At 32.4% G+C, this 24,395-nt stretch overlaps 1 protein-coding gene across 1 annotated transcript in view; it reads right to left on the reverse strand.

The window, feature by feature from the left end:
• Positions 1-6,236: 6,236 nt before the first annotated feature.
• Positions 6,237-24,395, reverse strand: part of LOC145257765 (phosphoglycerate kinase 2-like) — a 600,882-nt gene continuing 582,723 nt past the window's right edge. The window contains exon 10 of the mRNA XM_080115684.1: positions 6,237-6,335. The gene's annotated coding sequence lies outside the window, so the exon portion shown is untranslated. The remainder of the gene's footprint in view (positions 6,336-24,395) is intronic.

Genomic DNA, 24,395 nt, shown 5'->3' on the forward strand with positions numbered 1-24,395 from the left:
ATCACTAATATTCTATATATATATATATATATATATATATATATATATATATATATATATATATATATATATATATTTAATAATGTGATTGATAATTTAAAATTCAAATTAGAATTAAAAATTAAAAATCTGTTTCATAAGAAGAAACAACAACAAAGTCAATAATTTGTACGATCGTTTCGGAAACGATGTTTTTGTTGTGGTAGGCATTAAGCCACGGACAATAATATTGACATATAGTTTTTTAAACAAAGTCTCCTCATCAGCAAAAATATTAGGCTTTTTTTTCTGTTTTATTTTTATGTACAAGACACCATAAATAAACCTAGCAATTTTTAACTAAGGCAGATGTATTTGAAAAAAATTAAAATAAAAAGGAAAATATTTACTTGATAAGAAAAGTAATATGGGTTGAGAATAAAAATAGAATAAAATTATAAATCTGAATTTTGTTTAAATATAAGATTATAATAATATGTTTTTAATAAAAGTTAAGTATTATATATATATATATATATATATATATCATTAATATATATATATATATATATAATGTGATATGACTATTGGAATATTGGAATCATTCCATCACTTATATGTATGGAAGATAATATGACTACTTCATTTAATCACATAAATTAATATACGAAGGTACAATTTAATGCGTTAATTTTTATGTATTTACTTCAACAGTGCTCCATACATAGGTAGAGCTAGATAGTAAGTTATAAAAATATATATGGCAATTAAACTACACGATTAAATAATAAGCTGACATCTATATAATGTAGTCGGCTTTAGTCTCAATCACCGCATCGATACGGTTCTGGAACTGGGAGCAGGCCCTTTCCATATGTGCTGACGGGAGCTCGGCGAATACTCAGCAGATGGTGGCGATCAGGCTGACTTTGATATTGTGGAAGGTCATGTTGGTGATTTTCTCGATGTATGGCCAAACGAAGTTGTCCAATGGGTTCAGGTCAAGGGAGGAGGAGGGCCAATGAGAGAAGGTTACAAAGTCGTAGCGCTCATTTTGAAGTCAAGCATGGGTCTCTTTGGACTTGTGGGTTGGTGCAGAGTCCTGCTGCCACATCCAATGTCTGCCAGTGGCCACCTGATTGCACCAGGGGATCACCACACTCTTCAGAACATCCAGGTACACTTTGGTGTTTACTTCTAAGCCGACTTCGAAGATGTGGGGTGGCATGATGTGGGCCTAACTTGAAACAACTCCGAAGACCATAACTGTGGCCGGAAACTTTGTTTTCATCACCCTGGTCACGTCCCTTTTATTTGTGGCAATTCAGTGATGCATTTGGAGGGCGCTGGCAGAACTTGGATCAGTAAAAGAGAACTCGTGTTCTTTTACCGATACAAAGGCGCATCTTCGATCTCGCTTGTTGAACATTGTCACTTTCAGATGTGATAGAAGGCTCCTATCCCTCTTGGGATTTGTATACAACTGGCCAACTAGTAGATGATCTGCACCAAAAAAAAAAAAAGAAAACCGATTTTCATCAAACGGAAATGGAAGTGTGTCGTCTTTTCTAGGACGACAAATTTATCGTTCCACCTTGTACATATATATTTTGAAGAGGCACTAGGCGTTTATTTACACCCGTTTAGTTACATATATATAAACCACTACACAACGATTATTCTGCACACATATGCGTACATCTTATATAGGCGGCTTTATAACATATACTCCAAATATATGCACTTTAAGATTTTTTTACGCTTAATGGTGTCGTCAGTGATGTTATTGGTTTGAGTCATTGAGCAGTTTTGCGTCTTCCAACATCATACTGCTCGCTTTGTCTAAGCCGACCTCATCAGAGCAGATCAGGCTGTGGCACACCCTCCTATTATGTATATAATTTCCTGCTTTGTTTTTATATGTAATATTTATTATAATATTGTATATTTATTTTTTCCTGTTTTTTTTTTTATTTTGTCTAAAAGTCTATTAATTTTTTTCTATCCAACAGATTCTCTCTTTTACACAAAATTTAATAAAATTGGTCTTTCCCTCTTTTGCTTTTGATCAATAAATCTTAGGAGAATGCCACACACAACTTCTTTTTGTATTTTATTATTGAAGTAATCAATTAATTATATCAATTAATTTGTTTATATAATCAATTATAAATTCCCACTTTTCGTTTCAGCTCCAGTGATTTGCTCATGTCAAAAAAAGTTTTTTCACTTTCAAGACTAAACAAAATAAAGATTTTTGTTTTTAGTAAATTCTATTTTGTTATTTCCATTCAAAATACAAAAAAAAAAAAATGAAAATAAAATATTATAGAACGAATCTTTTCGTCTTATAATCAAGTAGATTTTTTTTTTTTTTTTTTTTACTGAAAGTCAATTTATAGATCCATGCGAAGAGTTTGGTTGTATTATCGAAAGAAGAATTCTGTTTGCAGTTTATATATATCTATATAGTTTTGTAAGATTTTTTAACCTTGAAAACTATATATTTTTTTTAAATTTGATTTTTAGTCCTTTGTTGAAAAATTATTTTGTCAGTAAGTCATTTAATCTCCTGCAATCGCTAAATCAACTTGCTTTTTCGAATTCACAATATATATATTTACAGAAAGTTAAGATGAGATAAGTTATCGGAACCGTCGGTTTCAAACCTGATAATATGGGACCGTTTTAGATACCCATATCAAGCTCTCTTCAGCCGATACTCATCTGTTTTATAACCGGAATTGTTTCTTATAACAGAGCACTCTGCTGGAATCCTTTTTACAAAGAAAAAAATATATATATACTAGCTGTATATAGGAAAATAAAAATATATATATACTAGCTATATATACCTAGTTTGCATGGGGATCTTTGTGGCCCCCTCCTTTGCTATGACGTGATTTGTTAAAATGTTACATTCTATGCCGCCATAACATATATATTTATACATATATGCTATGTTGTAATTGGGGACAAACAAACAAAAATACGGATTTAATAAGTGTGTCTATAAAGTTCGTGTGCATGGTAAAAAATGTGTAAGTCTTCTGTGACCTCCAAAATGGCGTTGTATTGCGACACGCGATGGAGGACATGTGAAAACTTAAATGTGTATAAAACCTTCAAAATAGTTTTTCTACTTTCTAATCCTTATATATATATATATATATATATATGTACTAGCAGTTCAGCCCGGCTTTGCTCGGGCCGTATGTACTGTTCATAACTTTATGTGCATATGTATATATATAGATTAAAAAGTTTGACATGTCCAGGTAACCTACATCTAAAATTTCAAGCATTTAGACCTAAAATTGGCGGAGGAGTTTGGTGATTTTTGGCAAAGATTAACTCGTTCAACTTTGACCTTTTGGCAACCAAATTTTCACGCAAAAACTTATTAAAAAGCTTGCTGCATGTCTGAATACTTTTTATGTAAAATTTCAAATTTTTAGACACAAAATTGGCTGAATAGTTTGTTAGAGACCACAAAGACTTTAACCCCTTGGCGGCCAAATTTTCGGACAAAAACTGATTAAAAACTTGCCCTATGTCTGAATACGTTCATGTGAAATTTCAAATGTTTACATCAAAAATTGGTTAAGTAATTTGGTAGTGACCTCAAAGGACAATTTTTTAAAAACTTTGACCCTAATTTTGACGCCTTAACATTTGTTTTGGGCTCAAATCAGATTAAAAAGTTTGATCCTACATCTACAATTTCAGTGGAGGAGTTAGAGTTTTTAAATTGGTGGAGGAGTTTGGTAGAGTTTGGTAGATGTTTAATCGTTGAATTTGACAGCCAAATTTCTGGCCAAAATCTGATTAAGAAGCTTTTCCCAAATCTCTATGCCCCTGATGTCAAATCTCGAGTCTGTAGACCGAAAATAAACAGAGTAGTTTGGTAGGGAAATGTACACACACGCACAGACAATTTCACTTTCAAAGATACATAGATATATGCACACACTTGCAGACTACAGAATGAAGTCTGGAAAAAGAAAAAGATTTTCATTGTATGAAAAAAAAAAGAAGAAATATTAAATTTTGTATTCTTCTTTTGATCGATAAGATTATTTAGACAGTTTTCTTTTTTCTATGATATTCTTTATGTTCGACGATAAATATCCTATTTCGAACCTAAGAAAAAAACTAAAAAGCACAGCTAAAACATCTTAGGATATATTTGACGTTACACAGACGTTTGGGTATTATTATGTTACCCAGCAATTAACTTCATATATCTATAAAGTTAATTATTTTATTAATAAACTATAAAGTTAATTATTTGATTAATAAATATTAACATAAATATGACATTAATATAAATGCTGATATAATGAAATATTGAAGAATCAATATTAAATACAAGTAGGACGCGTGGAAATTCCACGGAATGAGAAACTAATCAATATATATTTTTAGTTGAAAAATTATTTTGTCAGTAAGTCATTTAATCTTCTGCAATCGCGTTGTATTGCGACACGCGATGGAGGACATGTGAAAACTTAAATGTGTATAAAACCTTTAAAATAGTTTTTCTACTTTCTAATACTTATATATAAAGTAGTTATAAAGCAGTTCAGTCCGGCTTTGCTCGGGCCCTATGTACTGTTCATAACTTTATGTTATATATATATAGATTAAAAAGTTTGACATGTCCACCTGGACATGTCAAACTTTATAATAACCTACATCTAAAATTTCAAGCATTTAGACCCAAAATTGGCGGAGGAGTTTCGTTCAACTTGGACCTTTTGGCCGCCAAATTTTCCCCCAACAACTGATTTAAAAGCTTGCTGCATGTCTGAATACCCTTTATGTAAAATTTCAAGCATTTAGACCCACAATTGGCTGAATAGTTTCAAGTCCTTCAAGTCTTATGCTCTTTCATTAAACTATTTCAATCAATTGGAAATACAATTTACTTAATTTTTAAACAATGTCCATATGTGGCTTATTATGACTGATAAAACAGATTTAACGCATAAAGCTGCTATTTTTCTGGATAGTACAAAAAATTAGCTTTTTGGAAAAAAAAAACAAAAAAACTAATAACATGCAGCAAATATGAGTTTATTTACATTTCTATGATAATAGATTCCGTTGTAATTTAAATATAGAATTAACCCGAATGAAATAAAATAACTAATAAATAATCAAAAAGTAATATTTATGTTTTGTATCCATTATTATCCACAAAACTAAGAAGTCTGAATTTTTACGAAGTAGTTCCAAAGTATATGTCATGAATTTGCAATCCCTCTGATCCATTCGAGTGGGCTAAAAGATATAAACGACAGGAGTTGCTTTCTTAGAGTCTCATATCGTCAATATCTGCAGCAGAGAGATGAAACGTTCAGGTTATGACTGCACAAGTTCGTCATTATTGCAATGTAATTTGCAATAGTCTCTGATTCATTCAGGCGGAATAAAAAAAAATAGGAGGCAGTGCACTTGAAACGCCCGTCGTATTGCCACACATACATGTCTAACTTTATATCGGTAGAGATTTTTATTATCAAACGTTTTCTCTGTTAGCTGCAAAATATGCACTAATATGGCTGAGTGTCCTTCAAGTCATATGCTCTTGAGCCAAGGTGTTTGCTTGGTTTATGTTCATGTTCATCGATTGTTTATCCATCTATTCTTTTGTCTACCTTTCACGCGGTTTCCATTTCTGCCTTCAATACTTATTTTTAAAATCTATCTTACATATGAACTTCCAGTGGATCATAATCAACATCATTGTTAGTTTAACATCCACGTTTCATGCTGGAATCAAATCTCATTCGATGACAGGAGTTATTGACAGGATACCAGTAAGTTATCACAATTCTGCGATACTGAAGTGATCATATAGTTTATGAAGCGTATGGTGTGATTTTGGAAAGTTCCTACTTTCAGACGTAAAGCGATAAGTATTGCTATATTCAAGCAAAAAGAACCTAAAGTAAGTGCCATTTGGATTCCAAACCATTTGTTTTTGACTCAAATGACAAAATCTTAAAATCATATTTATCAGATTAATTTACTTTCAAATCAAATTCTTACAGCTTATTTTTGACAGAATCAAGAAAACAATGGAACAAGGAAAAGAAAATGGAGGCCTGCTCCATGATTCTCACAATTTGATTTTAATCCTTCAAATGTTGTTTTTTTTTTTTTTTTTTTTTTACACAGTGATCACCACTTATCAAGGCCCGGAAGCCACTCAGGGAAATTGAGTTTAACATTTTTTAAGAGATATTTACCTTTCAAGACGGCCAAACTTGCCCCTCCTCCAGTGCTGACATAAGATACTTTATTTTCGCACTTGTATTTCATACAGCAAGTGGCTGTATCACCTCCACCTGAAAGAAATTTAAAAAGATGATGAGAAGATTGAAAAGGAAGATGATTGCCTTCTTTTCACAGCACATTTGCATTTCATATTCTACCTTCCTCTCTTTCTTTTTCTCATCATCTTATTTCTCTTATTTTATCTCTTCTTTCTTATGTTATTTCTCTCGCTCTTATTCTCTATCTCTCGTTCATATCTAATTCTCTCTCACACTGGCCCAATAGAACCAGGAAAAGAAAATGGAGGCCTGCTTCAAGATTCTCACAATTTGACTTTAATCCCTCTTTCTCTCTCTCTCTCTCTCTCTCTCTCTCACACACACATCTTATATAATCAAGTCCACACTCAGTGAAAAACGTGCACTAGCAAAAGTATGTTACAGAAGTACATATCCTGATTCTGAGACTATAACTGCCACAAATAGTTCAACAACGTTTAGTGTATTGATTGTCTTCGAAATTGAATCATGAAATGGATGGATCAGTTTTACCCCATAACACCTCTGACACCTTATTTCCGCATTATTTTTTCATGTTTTTCACCCCACTTTTCTAAGTTTTTGTTTAAGTGTTTTCCAATAGCCATGGCTAATGGAAAATAATTAAACAAAAACTTAGAAGAGTGGGGTGGAGGTAGATTCAACTGCTTGATCCCTTAAATAGGAATTAGAAATATGGTCATATATGCATAAATAGTCTATTTCAACGTCTGGTGAGAGGCTGTTTTTTAAATATTTTTGAATGACATAATGTCTGAAATTGTCCGAATGGTCACGAAACAATTTTAACAAATATGAAACTACACAATATGATGCTGTCATTTTTTATTTTATTGTTTTGATTTTATATATATATATATATATATATATAAAGCTGAATGTTTGTGTGTGTGTGTGTGTGTGTGTGTGTGTGTGTGTGTGTGTGTGTGTGTGTGTGTCTGGTCACGAATAGGCTCCTATATGCTTGACTATTTTAAAAAACTGATTACATGTAATGATAGAACATGTATCGATACAGAGGAATGGGTATGCTTGATCTGGCAGAACGGTGGTTCAGTAAAATTGTGTGTGGGGGGGGGGTCTGCGTTTGCACCTTGTCCACAAAGTATGGAAATAAAAAAAATTAAAAAATTAAAAAAAAAAAAACGTTTACAAGTGTTTTTGATATAGATGTACAAAAGAATATTTTGATAAGTATGTCTTAACTTAAATAGGGATGGTATGATAAAATTGTGGGGTCTGCGTTCACACCTGGCCTCCATAGAATGGAAATAGGTACAAACTCTAATAAAGACTTTTCATATCTATCTGCGTAAGTATACTTTGATAATTATGTTTCAGTTTGAAGAAATATGGTATAATAAAATTATTGGGTGTTCGTTCGCGCCTAACCTCCATAGAATAGAAATATGTCACAAAGTTTAACAAGGTTTTTTTAATATAGATCCACAGAATATTGTGATAAGTGTTTCAGCGTGAACAGGTATGGTATAATAAATTATGGGGTTTATCTATTTTATTTTTACTTTCATCATATGTGGCTTTGGTTTTGATACCCCCAAATTTGAAACTATCTCTTTACAACCCTTCCTTTTCATAACCTATCATACTTTCATAAATCAGAGTCCATTTATTGTTGGCTGTTTTTGAACCCAGTCAACGACGGGTACTTTTGCTAGTATATATATATATATATATATATACATGAGATTCATATTGAATGTACATATAATAGGTGCTGGTGAATGTTTTTTTTTTCTTTTGACTCCAGGATTGGAAAGTGGAACGTTCCCTTTTTTATGCAACATTTCTTTCTTGATTTAATAATTTATTTCATTTTTACCTCTCTTTGCTTTTCGCCTTAAACTCAAGATAGTAATCATACAATATGACAACTTTAGAGGATGTGTCTGTGATCGGTAACCCCTGCCCGACATCAAATGGACCATTTGTATTAAAAAAAGACGGGATTTATTCTACCCCCCCCCGTCATCACATTCTATTTTCCTCCATTATTCCCCCACCCCCACTCTCTCTCTCTCTCACATTATCGACTTTCTTAATCACACATCTCTCTATCTTATCCACTTCCTTTCAGCTCACACGCGCATGAGTATTTGTCAAAATTTAACAAGTCTCTATCTTTGGATCAATACTGACAAATCTACAACCATTCTCTCTTTCTTCCTCATTATTTTTCAGAGACTCAAATAGACTGTGGAGCAGAGGAATAGATTTTCCCCATTAATCATCTGGTCAGATACTAATGACCATTAGTAAAACACAGAGACTTACTCACTGGCTGTCATTCTCATGGGGATTTACTGTGTAACTGTTAGAAATGAGGCCCTAGATAAGAGATGGGAGGCAGCCTTAAACATTCCATCCACCATTTTTTTTCTTACGTGACAGTGACAGAAAATTTTTAACAAAATGCATTGTGCAATATCTTGGGCTTTTATTTATTTATTTTTTTGTATTTCCATAGGTGGGGTGGGGGGAGAAAGCAAGCATATTTTTTTTCCAAATCAACATAAAACCTTTTAATCTATTTATGATTAATTAAAAATGAAATATTAACCCGAATTAAATATTAAAATATTTCAATCAATTGGAAATACAATTTACTTAATTTTTAAACAAGGTCCATATGTGGCTTATTATGACTGATAAAAACAGATTTAACGCATAAAGATATGAATTGAGTCTGCTAAAAATGAATTTGATCAAAGAAAAACAATCAATACAAAAAACAAAAATGATATTACTTTTGAAAAATTTAGTATTACTTTAGATTGCAATAGATTTCCTTCTTGAGAGACAATGGCCGACCTCTGTAAGGATAGCTACACATGTACTTGTGAAGCAAGGGTTGAATAATATCCAGTCACACTTCTCCTGAATCAACGCTGTTTGATTTCAGTGGCAATGAGAAGTCCATAATGACTGTAACCAATACCGAGAAAAGTGGAGAGCATATACAGTACCTGTTATTCCCAAATGGTTATCAATTAAGTAATGACCAGACTGAACATCGCTTAGCTTCTATGATCTGATAAGAACTGATTTGTCAATGTATCGTAAAAAAAAACAACAAAAAAAAAACTACTTACAACACCCGGTGTGGCCGTCTAACTACTGACCGGGCTCTATGTTGCTTAAGTTAGGGAATCAGATGAGAACTGTTTTTTAAGATCTTAATATAACCATTTCTGCCATTATCATGAAGTTGAATTTAGGTGTAATAACAACAGGGAGATGATGTGACACAAGGATCAGAAAATGGAATTGAAAAGCCAGTACTCTGAAGAAAGATCACTCTGGCCTGAAGAACATGCTAGGGCAGCCCCGTCAGCAGTCTCCAGTAGGGGTGCCTCTGGCGATTAGCAATAAACTAAGGGAGAAGATAAAGCCTAGAAGAGCTAACCTCCTAGAACTGCACATATCTCAGTCAACAGGGAAAAAGCTACCTCAACAATGACCTAGATTCTGTTGACTTTGGGGATGTGTAATTCTGAGATATAGTTAGAAAAAAAAAAATCAAAATGAAACCCTAGACGAGGAGTAAAAGGCAACACATTTAAAAAAAAATTGCTTTTATTCACCACTAAAACATAATGGGTTATAGCGATGAGTGTTAGATTGGAGGAGGGCGGCACGGTGTTTATTCACATTACATTTCTCCATGTTTGTACAGTGGGGAAACAGTGAGCAGGGAGGAAATTTTAAAGACAAGCAGGAAAGATTAGAAAGTTTCAAAGGCAAGCAATTCAAGGAGAGAGTAGAAAATCACTCCGGAATCTCGGCACCTCTACAGTGAAGGGGTGAGATTTTGCTGCCAGTCGAAGGTAGTTATGTCGATTAAGTAATGAGTTCATGGATTATGGCCTTGTCAAAATCTGTTGAGGCATGGAATTGAGTTTGCATTGAAGGTCTTTAGAACGGTGTGAACCTTCTCCCTCTCTTATGCCCGAAGCTATTTATAAAATTTTTATTATCTTATAATTATAAATCTAGTTCGGCTTCATAGAGACAGATACCAAATCCCCATTATCATATATATATATATATATATATATATATATATATATATAATCGCCGCAATAACAATGTGACAATAACACATATATATTGATATAACAATGAGATAAGGATTGACACGTGTAAAAGAGAAGATGTTATATACCATCGTCAGAATGTATTTTGAAAGAGAAAATACACCTTGGATGTACTTTCGACAGCCTCATAACTCTTCGTTCCTAATTACTATTTTTTAGTGATTTCATGAATGATTTTTCTGACAAAAAAGGAAGAATTGCTGTGCTCTGAGCCAGAATCTGTCCATCTAACAGTTATCTTTGGCTAGTTTTTGACCTTGAAGTAATATTTTTATCTCCTTACATAAAGTGGCTAAATGCTTTGTCTGGAGAGATTTCCATAAATACTTATAAAAATTGTTTGGAACAGCTGACATATTTCAATTTCCAAATATCTTGAGTGTGACTAAGTTACTTGGGGTCAATTAGTAAGCCTGCACTTTATCTGTATACCATCTTCCTTCTGCCCTCCAACCTCTCTCTCTCTCTCTCTCTCTCTCTCTCCCTCTCTCTCTCTCTCTCTCTCTCTCTCTAACACTTATTGTCTTAAGCGCTTTCATACCTTAATTCATGATATTATGACTCGAAAGGAAAAAGCCGGCGTGTAACAGTTCAATTTTGGGTAATCAATAATGTGTGGACTTCTTCATGGCAACGCACCAGCTTTGATAGATCAGATAGACCTTGCATATCTAGCATTAAACAGAATCTCTCACACCCAACAGAGGTCATCGAAACGTACGGCCTTGCCCTGCCCTGTGCTGTCCAGTAGCTCCTTATCCCAAATCGCTTGATATTCTAGATTATATCTAAAACAAAGCAATCAAATTGATAAATGAGCCTTTCTTCCCTAAGTGGTCATTTCCATCTTTGGCTGATGCTGATGTGTGATGCAGATTCACTTGCATCTCACTGTGACACGTTTTATTTCACCACAACACTTGCCATTGAATTAAACAGCTTAAATATTCGATCCTTTTCATTATATGATTCATCTCTTCTATACTATCATTAGAAAACACTCTGTAATCAGAACCGTATCTGGACTATCTTGGGACGCATTCTGATAGTGAACTTGATAGTGAAAAATAGGGTGTCTATAAAGTCCGTGTGCACTTAAAAAAAAAAAAAAAACTTTATTTTTGTTGTCCTGTCTCTTCCATATTCCTGGTTAGGCTAGAGTATGAATGTAGGAATGCCACTTTCTCAAAGTGTGGTTTAATTGTGATCCTATAGATATAACTTCTTCCTGGCGATAAATATCAGATCCCATCACGAAGTATATAGTTTCTTCTCAGAAGGTCAATCTGTTAAAAAGAATTAGAAAGAAGTAAATCTATGATGTTTCTGAATGTTTCAGATAAGGATTGATAATTCGGATTATTTGAACTACTGTTCTAATCTTGAATGTTATTTTCACAAGGTCTCGGACGATGTAACCTCTGACCTTTTTCAAGGTATCGAACTTGCAAACTTATCGAACTTGCAAACTTATCGAACTTGTGAACTTATCGAACTTGTGAACTTATCGAACTTGTGAACTTATCGAACTTGCGATCTTATCGAACATTTCTGTCAAACTTGGGAATCTGCAGGGAGTGTCCATGCTGTTATTCTGTCAGCCATGACCAGTTAGAAGTTCTAAGTAGTTCACGATCGTATTTTGCGTATCACTCACACTGAGGATTGAACCTTCAACCTCCAACAGAATGTCATTTACAGCTCAATTTTTCCAAGTACTTTACCCATTGTACCATGGTCAGTGTGAACAATTCTAGTCTGAAGTTTGAGTTGTCTTACATCTATACAATCTGACTACTTACCAGTTTATTATTTCTCAGAGTTAAACCTTCTTCTTAACGATGTATGTTACATCCCATCAGTCACGTTGTATGTAGTTTCTACATAGACTGTTTTATATATCTATAATATAAAGCTGTGTGTGTGTGTGTGTATGTGTGTGTGTCTGGTCACGAATAGGCTCCGATATGGTTGACTATGGCAAAATATGATGAAAGTAAAAATAAAAAAGATAAACCCCATAATTTATTATACCATACTATTTTAAATATAGATCCACAGAATATTGTGATAATTATTTCAGTGTGAACAGTCACACTGAAACACTTATCACAATATTCTGTGGATCTATTTTAAAAAATCTTGTTAAACTTTGTGACATATTTCCATTCTATGGAGGTCAGGTGCGAACGAACACCCCATAATTTTATCATACCAAACTGAAACATAATTATCAAAGTATACTTACGCAGATAGATATGAAAAGTCTTTATTAAAGTTTGTGCCTATTTCCATTGTATGGAGGCCAAGCGTGAACGCAGACCCCAAAATTTTATTATACCATGCCTATTTAAGTTAAAACATACTTATTAAAGTATTATTATGTACATCTATATCAAAAACACTAGTAAACGTTATGTTTTTATTTTTTATTTCCATACTTTGTGGACCAGGCGCGAACGCAGACCCCACAATTTTAATGAACCACCGTTCTGCCAGATCAAACGTATCCATTCCTGTGTCTCGATAATCTTCTTTCATTATATGTGATCAGTTTTTTTTTAAATAGTCAAGCATATAGGAGCCTATTCGTGACCAGAGACACACACACACACATTCAGCTTTATATTATAGATATAAAAAATAAACATCATGGTTAAAAAAAATTTATTCAAACTTTTAAAAAAATCCCAAATATATATTTGCAGTTTTTTTTAAGTTTGACTAAATTTTAAAAAGTATACAAAATTTTAATTATTCAACAACAAGAATAATTAAAATAAAACGAGAAAAACCTTATTCCATGGAGTTTCGAAGAATGTAATTCTTGTCATCAGAGAGCAGAGGTTTTCAAATTCAATAAATTTATTTCTTAATTTTAGAGTTCACATTTATCAACAAATATTACATATACATATATATATATATATATATATATATATATATATATATATCCTTTCTGTTCTGTTCTATATTAATATATATATATATATATATATATATATATATATATATATATATATGTGTGTGTGTATATATATCCTTTCTGTTCTCTCTCTCTCTCTCTATATATATATATATATATATGTGTGTGTGTGTGTATACATATCCTTTCTGTTCTACATATATACGTATATATATATATATCCCTTCTGTTCTATATATATATATATATATATATATATATATATGTATAATATCCTTTCTGTTCTATATATATATATATACTTATCCTTTCTTTTATATATATATATATATCCTTTCTTTTATATATATATATATATATACACACATATCCTTTTATATATATATACATATACACATATCCTTTCTTTTATATATATATATATATATATATATATATATATATACACACACACATCCTTTCTGTTATATATATATATATATATATATATATACACACACATCCTTTCTGTTATATATATATATATATATATACACACACACATCCTTTCTGTTATATATATATATATATATATATATACACACATATCCTTTGTTATATATATATATATCCTTTTTGTTATATATATATATATATAAATATATATATCCTTTTTGTTATATATATATATATATATATAAATATATATATCCTTTTTGTTATATATATATAAATATATATATATATCCTTTTTGTTATATATATATATAAATATATATATCCTTTTTGTTATATATATATATAAATATATATATATCCTTTTTGTTATATATATATATATAAATATATATATCCTTTTTGTTATATATATATATATAAATATATATATATCCTTTTTGTTATATAAATATATAAATATATATATAAATATATATATCCTTTTTGTTATATATATATATAAATATATATATATCCTTTTTGTTATATATATATATATATAAATATATATATATCCTTAAGTTTAAGGCAGACATAAATTTTTGTTATATATAAATATAAATATATATATATCCTTTTTGTTATATATATATAAATATATATATATCCTTTTTTTATTTATATATATATATAAATATATATATATCCTTTTTGTTATATATATATATAAATATACCCTTTTTTTATTTATATATATATATACCCTTTTTTATTTATATATATATATCCTTTTTGTTATATATATATATATATATATATATCCTTTTTGTTATATATATATATATATATATCCTTTTTGTTATATATATATATATATATCCTTTTTGTTATATATATATATATATATATATCCTTTTTGTTATATATATATATATCCTTTTTGTTATATATATATATATATATATCCTTTTTGTTATATATATATATATATCCTTTTTGTTATATATATATATATATATATATATATATATATATCCTTTTTGTTATATATATATGCATATATATATATATGTATCCTTTCTGTTATATAAATATATGTATCCTTTCTGTTATATAAATATATATATCCTTTCTGTTATATAAATATATATATCCTTTCTGTTATATAAATATATATATCCTTTCTGTTATATAAATATATATATCCTTTCTGTTATATAAATATATATATCCTTTCTGTTATATAAATATATATATCCTTTCTGTTATATAAATATATATATCCTTTCTGTTATATAAATATATATATCCTTTCTGTTATATATATATATATATATATATATATATATATATATATATATATATATTTCCTGTTGGTAGTAGAAGGCAGGCTCGAACCCGTACCGTGAAGGAGGAAAAGAACGGCGGGGAAAAAAAATGACGTCTTTGCTGTTACAACCACCACCATACCGGAAGTGACGTAGGTTTAAATTAAGGCTAGACAATCGAAAGGAGAGGATGACTTTAAAAAATATCGGCGAAAAAAGCGACCCGCCCCCCTCTGTAGAAAAGTGCCCAATTGAAGGTCAAGATATTAATGTTTTTAGACAATTTTTCGATATTTGTCATCTGAACGGTCGAACTTCAAATCGATACTGATCTTGGTAAAATCCGTTGCTTCTGTTGAAAGTTTTAGGCAGACATACATGCATACATTTATATGTTGATAACTAAAATGCATACATTTATATGTTGATAACTAAAAATTTTCGACCCCAGAAATGTTCTGATAAATTTAGTAGAGACCGCAGAAGTCAAATTTTTTAACTTTGACCCCTATTATGACCCCTAGAACATTTATTGTTTTGAGCTCAAATCAAATTATTAAGTTAGATCCATGGCCAAGAATCCTACATCTAAAATTCAAGTGTTTAGACACAACATTTGCGAAGGAGTTTGGTAGAGTTCTCAAAGGTCAAATCGTTGAACTTTAATCCCTTAACAGCCAAATATTTCGCCGAAAACCGATCACAAAGATTTTCCCAAATCTCAGTACCCAGTATATTAAATTTCGAGTCTATAGACTTAAACTTGACAGAGTTTTTACGTACAAAGACACACAGACAGACAGACAGACAGACACACAGACACGTTCACTTTTATAGATATAGAGATATATAATGGAAGTGTGAATTAAATGCAGCTGTTTTTGGAATGAATAAATGAGAAAACAAACTTCTCAACGCCAAATTGAACAGTTCTTAGAAAAATAAAGAGCTCATAATCATTTCTATTCTTCTCAATATAATCAAACGAGCTTTACTCCAGTTTCACAGGAACGACAATCACCAGAAGTGGTCTCGATTTTGTTGACTGATGCTAGTCACAGACACTTCTGATGATCGGTGATACTGTGAAACTGCAGTGAAATACTAAAACTACTTCATCATTTATTATTGATATATGGAAATAGATTCAAGATATCCATCTGAAGAGGCATCTCAATTAACTTGGCCTGGAATCTGGCCAAGGAGAGCCAATATATGTGATAACAATTCAGCGAGTCATGTGTTGAAATCATCAATCTTCAGGTGTTCAAGATTAAACCCCTTTCTAAAGCGCATCTCTATGATGGGATGCTGGACTGATGATCTCCAGTGCCAAGGTCTCATCTGTCATGATTAATTATTGAAATTACTTTACAGCAAATTTAACTTTGGCACATCAACATCCCATTTCAAAAGAACATAAAAAAGGAAGTAATTTTCTTTTTACGGGCTTATTAAAGGAAGTTTTGAAGTAAAAGTCCAATATTTATAAGCTATTAGCAAGCACTCAACATCATAACAGATACTGAAGTTGACTGCAATTGAGCTAGTAAGTACGAGATGAGTGACCATTTAGGGAAACAAGGCGCTGTATGTGAGAGAACTGCACACAAAATAACAATTAATAAAATATTCTTGAGAATAAATAAATATTTCATGGTAACACAACTGGTGTTTCCTGAAAGCAAATTGATTCAGCGATTGCAGTACTGGCTAAATAATTTTCTAACGAAAGACTGTTATATATATATATATGTATATATATATATATATATATATATATATATATATATATATATATATATATATATATATATATATATATACTAGCATTTCAGCCCGGCGTTGCCCGGGTGTTTGGATGTGTATGTTGAGCAAAAAAAAAAAAAAAAAAAAAGTGGTAGTAGGAAGGCAGGCTCGAACCCGTACCGCAAAGGAGGAAAAGAATGAGGTAAAAACGGGGTTTATGCTGTTACGACCACCTCAAAAGCGGAAGCGACATTTTTTTAAATGAAGGCAAGACGAGGAGAGGATAACTTTAAAAAATATCGGCGAAAAAAGTGACCCGCCCCTGTAGAAAAGTGCCCAGTTGAAGGGGAAGATATTAATGTTTTTAGCCAATTTTTCGATATTTGTTGTATGAAAGATCGAACTTTAAAACGATACTGATCTTGGTAAAATCCGTCGCCTCTATTGAAAGTTTAAGGCAGACATGCAAACATACATACATACATTTATATATTGGTAGCTAAAAACTTTCGACCCAAACTGATCAAAAAGCTTGCCCTATCTCTGAATACCCTTTATGTAAAATTTCAAATATTTAGACCAGAAATTGTCTGAGCAATTTGGAAGAGACGGCAGAGGTCAATTTTTTCAAACTTTGACCCCTATTATGACCCCTTAAAATTTGTTTTGGGATCAAATCAAGTTATTAAGTTAGACCCAGACCCATGTCCAAGGAACCTATATCTAAAATTTCAAGTGCGCAGACCCAAAATTGTCGGGGGAGTTTGGTAGAGTTCTCAAAGGGCAAATCGTTGGACTTTGACCCCTTAATCGTCAAATTTCTGGCCGAAAACCGATCACATCGATTTTCCCAAATCTCAGTACCCTGTATATCAAATTTCGAGTCTGTAGACTAAAAATTGAGAGTTATTGCGTAGGGAAATGTACACAGACACACAAACACAGGTTCACTTTTATATATATATACTAGCATGGCCGCCCGGTGTTGCCCGAGTGTTTGGATGTGTATGTTGAACAAAAAAAAAGTGGTAGTAGGAAGGCAGGCTCGAACCCATACCGCAAAGGAGGAAAAGAACGGGGTAAAACATAACGTTTATGCTGTTACAACCACCGCCAAACCGGAAGCGACATTTTTTTTAATTAAGGCTAGACAATCTAAAGGAGAAGATAACTTTCAAAAATATCGGCGAAAAAAGTGCCCCCCCCCTGTAGAAAAGTGCCTAGTTGAAGGGACGTTATTGCGTAGGGAAATGTACACAGACACACAGATACACAGACATGTTCACTTTATATATATATATATATATATATATATATATATATATATATATATATATATATATAAAGTGAAAGTGTCTGTCTGTCTGTGTACATTTCGATATGCAAAGTTGTATATTGGTTTATATTCGAGGAGATGATATTAATATATCAAACGTGTCATGTGGATGTAAGATATTGTTCTTTTAACAGACAGATAATAAACGTATAAATCGTATGTATGTTGGAGGACATGATATTGACGTGTAAACTGAATCACGTTGTATGAGACTTATCACATGGAATATCTTTACAGTTCATATGTAAGAAGAATAATATATGCTTCATACCTTTTTCTTCAAGAGTTCTTCTATATCTTCCCGCTGCTCCGTGACAACCATGAAGCGATCAGCACCATATAATTGAGACAACTGTTCTTATTTGTGAAACCAGTGAAACAACTCTTTATATTTTTATAACATAAATTTATTACAGTTGTCTCAAATGGTTTTCACAGGATCTGCAGTTCGTCTACATTTTCTATTCTTACAGCTCGCTCTAGCTGTCTGTTCACCCTTGTCTAGACATCTGTCTGCTCTGGTGGTCTATCTTCAACTCTCTGAATCTCTCCAAAACTAACTACATCACGTGTTCTCTTACGTCACCTAATTACGTGACTCATACCAATCTAATCCACCTAGTTATTTGTTTATTCAAAACCCCAAAATAATGTTTACATATATTTTCTATTTTCACATTCTTTTTGCAGTTCACACGTCAATCATTTCTTTTGCAATTTACTTGTTTATTCTTCTAATCATAATCCGTCGCTCAAATCAATTAACAAGAATACAATAACAATTATGTTTTGACCCTTGACCCCGCTTGCCATAGTTAACAGATACTACGCTATGATCACAGCCTAAAGATTACATTACACTCCTTTCCCACCTATTTTAAAAAATGTACGGCATACATTTTTCCTATACACCCTATTCTCACTTTATTCTTCACACCAGCCAGAAAAAATGTCAGATAATATCTCCGCTATGCATTTTCAATATATTTTCATCATTTTTTCAATAAATATATGGCGCAGACATATGTTTTCTATGTCTCCCATCTTAAATAATTTATTCGGCCGGACCCTTTTCCATGGTCCGTAAAGTAACCTCATGTTCGTTAACAGCTGTCATTCAGCCATCCCATGCCAATTTCAATATCAAGGCGCCTCCCGCCTTATCTCAGAAAAAATTTTGCCGACATCTCATCCAACAGATTTCTGACTTCGTTTATACAGGCGTTATTCTTTAAACCTTTAATTCACAATAAGGGAACATTTTACTTCTAAAGTTCTTACGTATCAGCGGCATATATTCTATCTTTTTTTTTCTCCTACTTCAGATTCACTACATAGTGGCCACGTCACCACTACACATCCGCTCTTGTGTTGGAAGTTCTGTTACTTCCAAGATTGGGCATTTTCAATCAGCCGAAGCTCACAAACGGCCCTATCTGCAAGCTTAATCTATGTGGGTGCATTGTATCGCGCACCCTCGTTGCAGCTACAACAAGCCTTTTAAGCCCATAGGCCTGCAGTACTCCCGTCTTTATTGTATGCGAAGAATATGATCTTTCAACCGTAACACCGGTCAGCTTAATCAAGCTACATACAGACGGCGAAAATAGCATTTTTCATAATCGAAAGACCTATTGAACCCCCCCCCCTTGCAGGGTCCTGTGAATCTCTTAAAAAAAAAAAATAAATAAAAATAAAATAGTTAACCGCCTACGTAAATTTAATCCTGTCCCCTTTTTAAAATTCTAATTTGACTAGACCGACCATTTTATCTTTATCTAATCTTTTCTTTCTTTTTTTTTTAAATTAATATTTTGCAGACTCCTGGAAAACAACAATTATACATTACATAATACAATATAAAATCATCAATACACATTTTTTCTAACAATAAACATCAACTTTTAAGTAATTACATAAAACAACCTTCTTCAGCCCTTAAAAAATGTTCAAAAATGCCGTTAAAACTGGAAAAACAATGTTCACGATTTACAGAAACTGTCCATTGCTTCTTACCTGAAAAAGAGCATCAATTATTTTTTCTTTTTTTCTTAACCAGTTCAAAACAAGCGATGGCCATTTCCTCTATAAACTTCTGCAACGGTGTAATGATTGACACAATTCAAAACAATTGCATATGTGCGTGCTCCCGTTACATTTTCTTACTCTCTCTCTCTCTCTCTCTCTCTCTCGTCGGTCCATTGCTTTAAACAGAATAACGTAATTCTTTTTTTTCCTTCTAATTTTTACATTAAGTGATATTTTCCTTTTGTTCATGACGAGCTCATTTCTAATACGATAAACATTTTTTCTTACTATTTTCCATATATAAAGTTTTACATGTGTGTGTCTGTATGTCTTTCTTTTCTTTCTTCGTGAAAAGGTTGTACGTGTGTATTGCTTTTTTTCTATTATTCTTTCTTTTTTCTTCAGACATTTTATTGTGTTTTATGTGTTTTTCTTGTATTTTTTTTCTTGACATAAAATCTCCATTCCAATTTCAGGACCTGCTTCCACGTTGTATTTTTCACCCCAGGTTCGATATCGCATCGTCGATGCGAACTGGTCAACGGACATCAAATGAGCGTTTGTTGTATATTGGTTTATATTGGAGGAGATGATATATTAAAACGTGTCATGGTGTTATCTAGTGGATGTAAGATATTGTTCTTTTAACAGATAGATAATAAACGTATAAATCGTATGTATGTTGTTTAGCTAGGAGGACATGATATTGACGATTTAATTGTTTATTCTTCGAATCATAATAACTGATCCAGCGACCATCCGTCGCTCAAATCAATTAACAAGAATACAATAACAATAATAATGTTTTGATCCTTGACCCCGCTTGCCACAGTTAACAGATACTACGCTATGATCACAGCCTAAAGGGTAATAACATTACAGCAATAATTCTGTCAATTTTAATTCTACAGACTTGAAATTTGATATACAGGGTACTGAGATTTGGGAATATCGATCTGACCGGATTTCGGTCAGAAATTTAGCGATTAAGGGGTCAAAGTTCAACGATTTGACTTTTAAGAACTCTACCAAACTTCTCCGAGAATTTTGGGTCTGCGCACTTGAAATTTTAGATATAGGTTCCTTGGACATGAGTCTAACTTAATAACTTGATTTGAGCCCAAAACAATAAATGTTAAGGGGTCATAATAGGGGTCAAAGTTTAAAAAATTGACCGCTTTTTTTTTAATCAACATACACCTCCAAATACCGGGCAACACCGGGCTGAAATGCTAGTATATCTATAAAAGTGAACGTGTCTGTGTGTCTGTCTGTGTACATTTCCCTACGCAATAACTTGGGAAAATCGATGTGATCGGTTTTCGGCCGGAAATTTGGCTGTTAATGGGGTCAAAGTTCAACGATTTGATCTTTGAGAACTCTACCAAACTCCCCAGACAATTTTGGGTCTAAACACTTGAAATTTTAGATATAGTTTCCTTGGACATGGATCTAACTTAATAACTTAGGTTGAGGCCAAAAACAATAAATGTTAAGGGGTCGTAATAGGGGCCAAAGTTAAAAAAATTGACCTTTTTTTTTTTTTGCTCAGCATACACCGCCAACGCCAGCCACCCATGCTAGTATATATATATAACATTAACTGGAATTATATATTAGTTTTAAGGATTAAAAATTTTTTAACACACCGTGTGTGATATATGTATACTAGCTGTACCCGACCACGCGTTGCTGTGACTGTTTGTTTAAATGACTACCCCTAAAAAAGACAAAATTTATACTTTTTATAAGTGCGGCAAACGGGTTTTTTTTTATTATAAAAAATTAACAAAGAAAAATAGTGTATTTAGTTATTTATTTGCGGACTGTTTTCTTCATCTCTTATATTTGTTGATTCACGACAATCTGTAAATATGCAAATAAATGCGGAATGTAAGTTAGGTTGATGAATTTTTTTTTTTTTAGCAATCTAACGTAGCGAGCTGGTTGGTAAAACGAACATTTGGGCACAGAAACATGCAAGAAAAATAATAATCGGGGAGAGAGAGAAGGGGGGAATATTATACATATATATATATATATATATATATATATATATGGCTATTTTCACCAGGAGCGTTCGAAAAAAAGTAATGACCGAAATCACCTGGTGAATCAAAATTGCGAAATATGAAACGTCGGGCATATGAAACAACACACACGCTCCGGCTTTTGAAGGAGAATCGTTCATTTAACCGGAATTTGGATAAAAATAATAAAATAAATAAATTCGATGGGGGGGGGGCGTTGTAAATCTTTTTTTTTTTTCACCTTCTCTTTTCCGATGATTTATTATGTACGAAGAAGTGGTAATAAAAAGCAAATATATAACAAATAAATGTTATCAAAGGCCAGATAAGTTACTCTTCTACCTATCTGAATAAGTTTTTTACTCATTTTAAAACGTTTTAAAAATAGCCGCTACTGGACACTTGAATCTTTGAAGTCTTGAAACAAACACAACAAAATATTGTTAGAAACCCACCCAATAAATGTTACTGTGATATTTATCGAGACTTCAAATAATTACGCGTGACCATTTTTCTTGTTCTCACGTAACGCAAGACACTATTTTTTCGAACGGAATAAACGTTTTAAAGTGAGTAATATTCAGATAGGTAGAAGAGTGTCTTACGTTTGATAACATTTCTCATATACTAAACACTATAAAAACGCTGAAAAGTTATTCATATAGGAAGAAGAGTAACTTATCTGGTATTTCATAACATTCAATTGTTATATATTTGTTTTTTTTTTACCATTTATTTGTACGTAATAAATAGTCGGAAAAGTTGTATAATTTTGAACGCTCTTGATCCATATATATATATACATATATATATATATATATATATATATATATATATGTGGATCAAGAGCATTCAAAATTATACAACTATATATATAAGCTTGTTTTAACATTTGAAGGTTAAAAAGTTTCATCTGTTTGTTCCAGATATTGGTAGTGTGAGACTCTAGATTCCTAGATTGCATTATGAATGATAGTGAATTTCGGAGCACAAAAGATTACTCGTTTTAATAGTACGTTGCTCTTCAACTTTTTCAGTTAAAAAAATAGGGGGCTTTACTTTTGGAGTAACTGATACGACAAAGCACGCTCCAGATACTCATGCGCAGCCATCGTTCATCTTTACCGAAGTGCATTGATATTTATTAATAAAATAACTTTTTCACTGCCTTTTTGATAAAGGGAATTTTTTAGATGAGACCTGTGAGTCAAGTATGTTGCGGACCAGGATATCCTAACTCGCCTAAAAAGAAAATAATGAAACGAATGGAAAGAAGGAAACAAAAATTCAGTTGCTGGATAAAATAAACATGTTTATTTTGTGTTGAAAAATGAATGTTTTAGGTGTAACTCGTGTTCATGTCCACGCGTGGAAAAAGCGGTAAGCAATGTAGTGCAACGAGAAATGGCAGTCCAGCGTGTAGACAAAAAAAAAAAAAAAAAATGATAGAGGGTTGATATCAGTAAAGCTGCGCGCACATGTTGGTACTTGTCCACGTGGAAATGACTTCAGGCCACTAGCTGTGGATGCGAACTTGTCTGGTTGATGGACCAAAGCAAAAGGGGGGGGGAAAGTGAGAAACTCAATCCAGTTCATGGAGAGATAAAGCTTATAAAGTGTACATACTGTCTATTAGCTCTTGCCCCACACAGTAGCAGATGGCGATAGGCACGTGGGCGCGCGTGCCCCGAAAGGGGCGAATGGTCCGTCGTACGCTCAGCTCAAGAGCTAAGGCGAAAAAAAGGAAGCAGCTTATTGCTCTTGCTTTTATAGTTGTTTCCGGTGGTCTTTTGCACATGTGTGGATTTCCTTCAAAGGGGAAGTGACGTTGCGTACGTGTGCGCGTATGTGTGCGTACATGTGTGTACGTTAGCGTGTGTGTGTATGCACGTGAATGTGAGTATGTACGCGAACGTGAATATATCTACGTGTGTGTACGTGTGTGCGTATCTATATGACAAGAAATATGGTTTGAGATGTGAACGCGTGTTTTTGTGTGAGACTAGAAAAGGCTTGCACAAGTATATCTTAACTACGCCCAGTAAATATACACTTTGATTCACTAATTAGTTTACCATCTAAGAAATGGAAGTAAAGAACATTGGATGATACAGAATATAATTCTGTTCACAGACAATGA

This window comes from Euprymna scolopes, chromosome 3 (genome assembly GCF_053919585.1).
Source record: "Euprymna scolopes isolate OS-2025 chromosome 3, ASM5391958v1, whole genome shotgun sequence".
NCBI lineage: Eukaryota > Metazoa > Mollusca > Cephalopoda > Sepiida > Sepiolidae > Euprymna > Euprymna scolopes.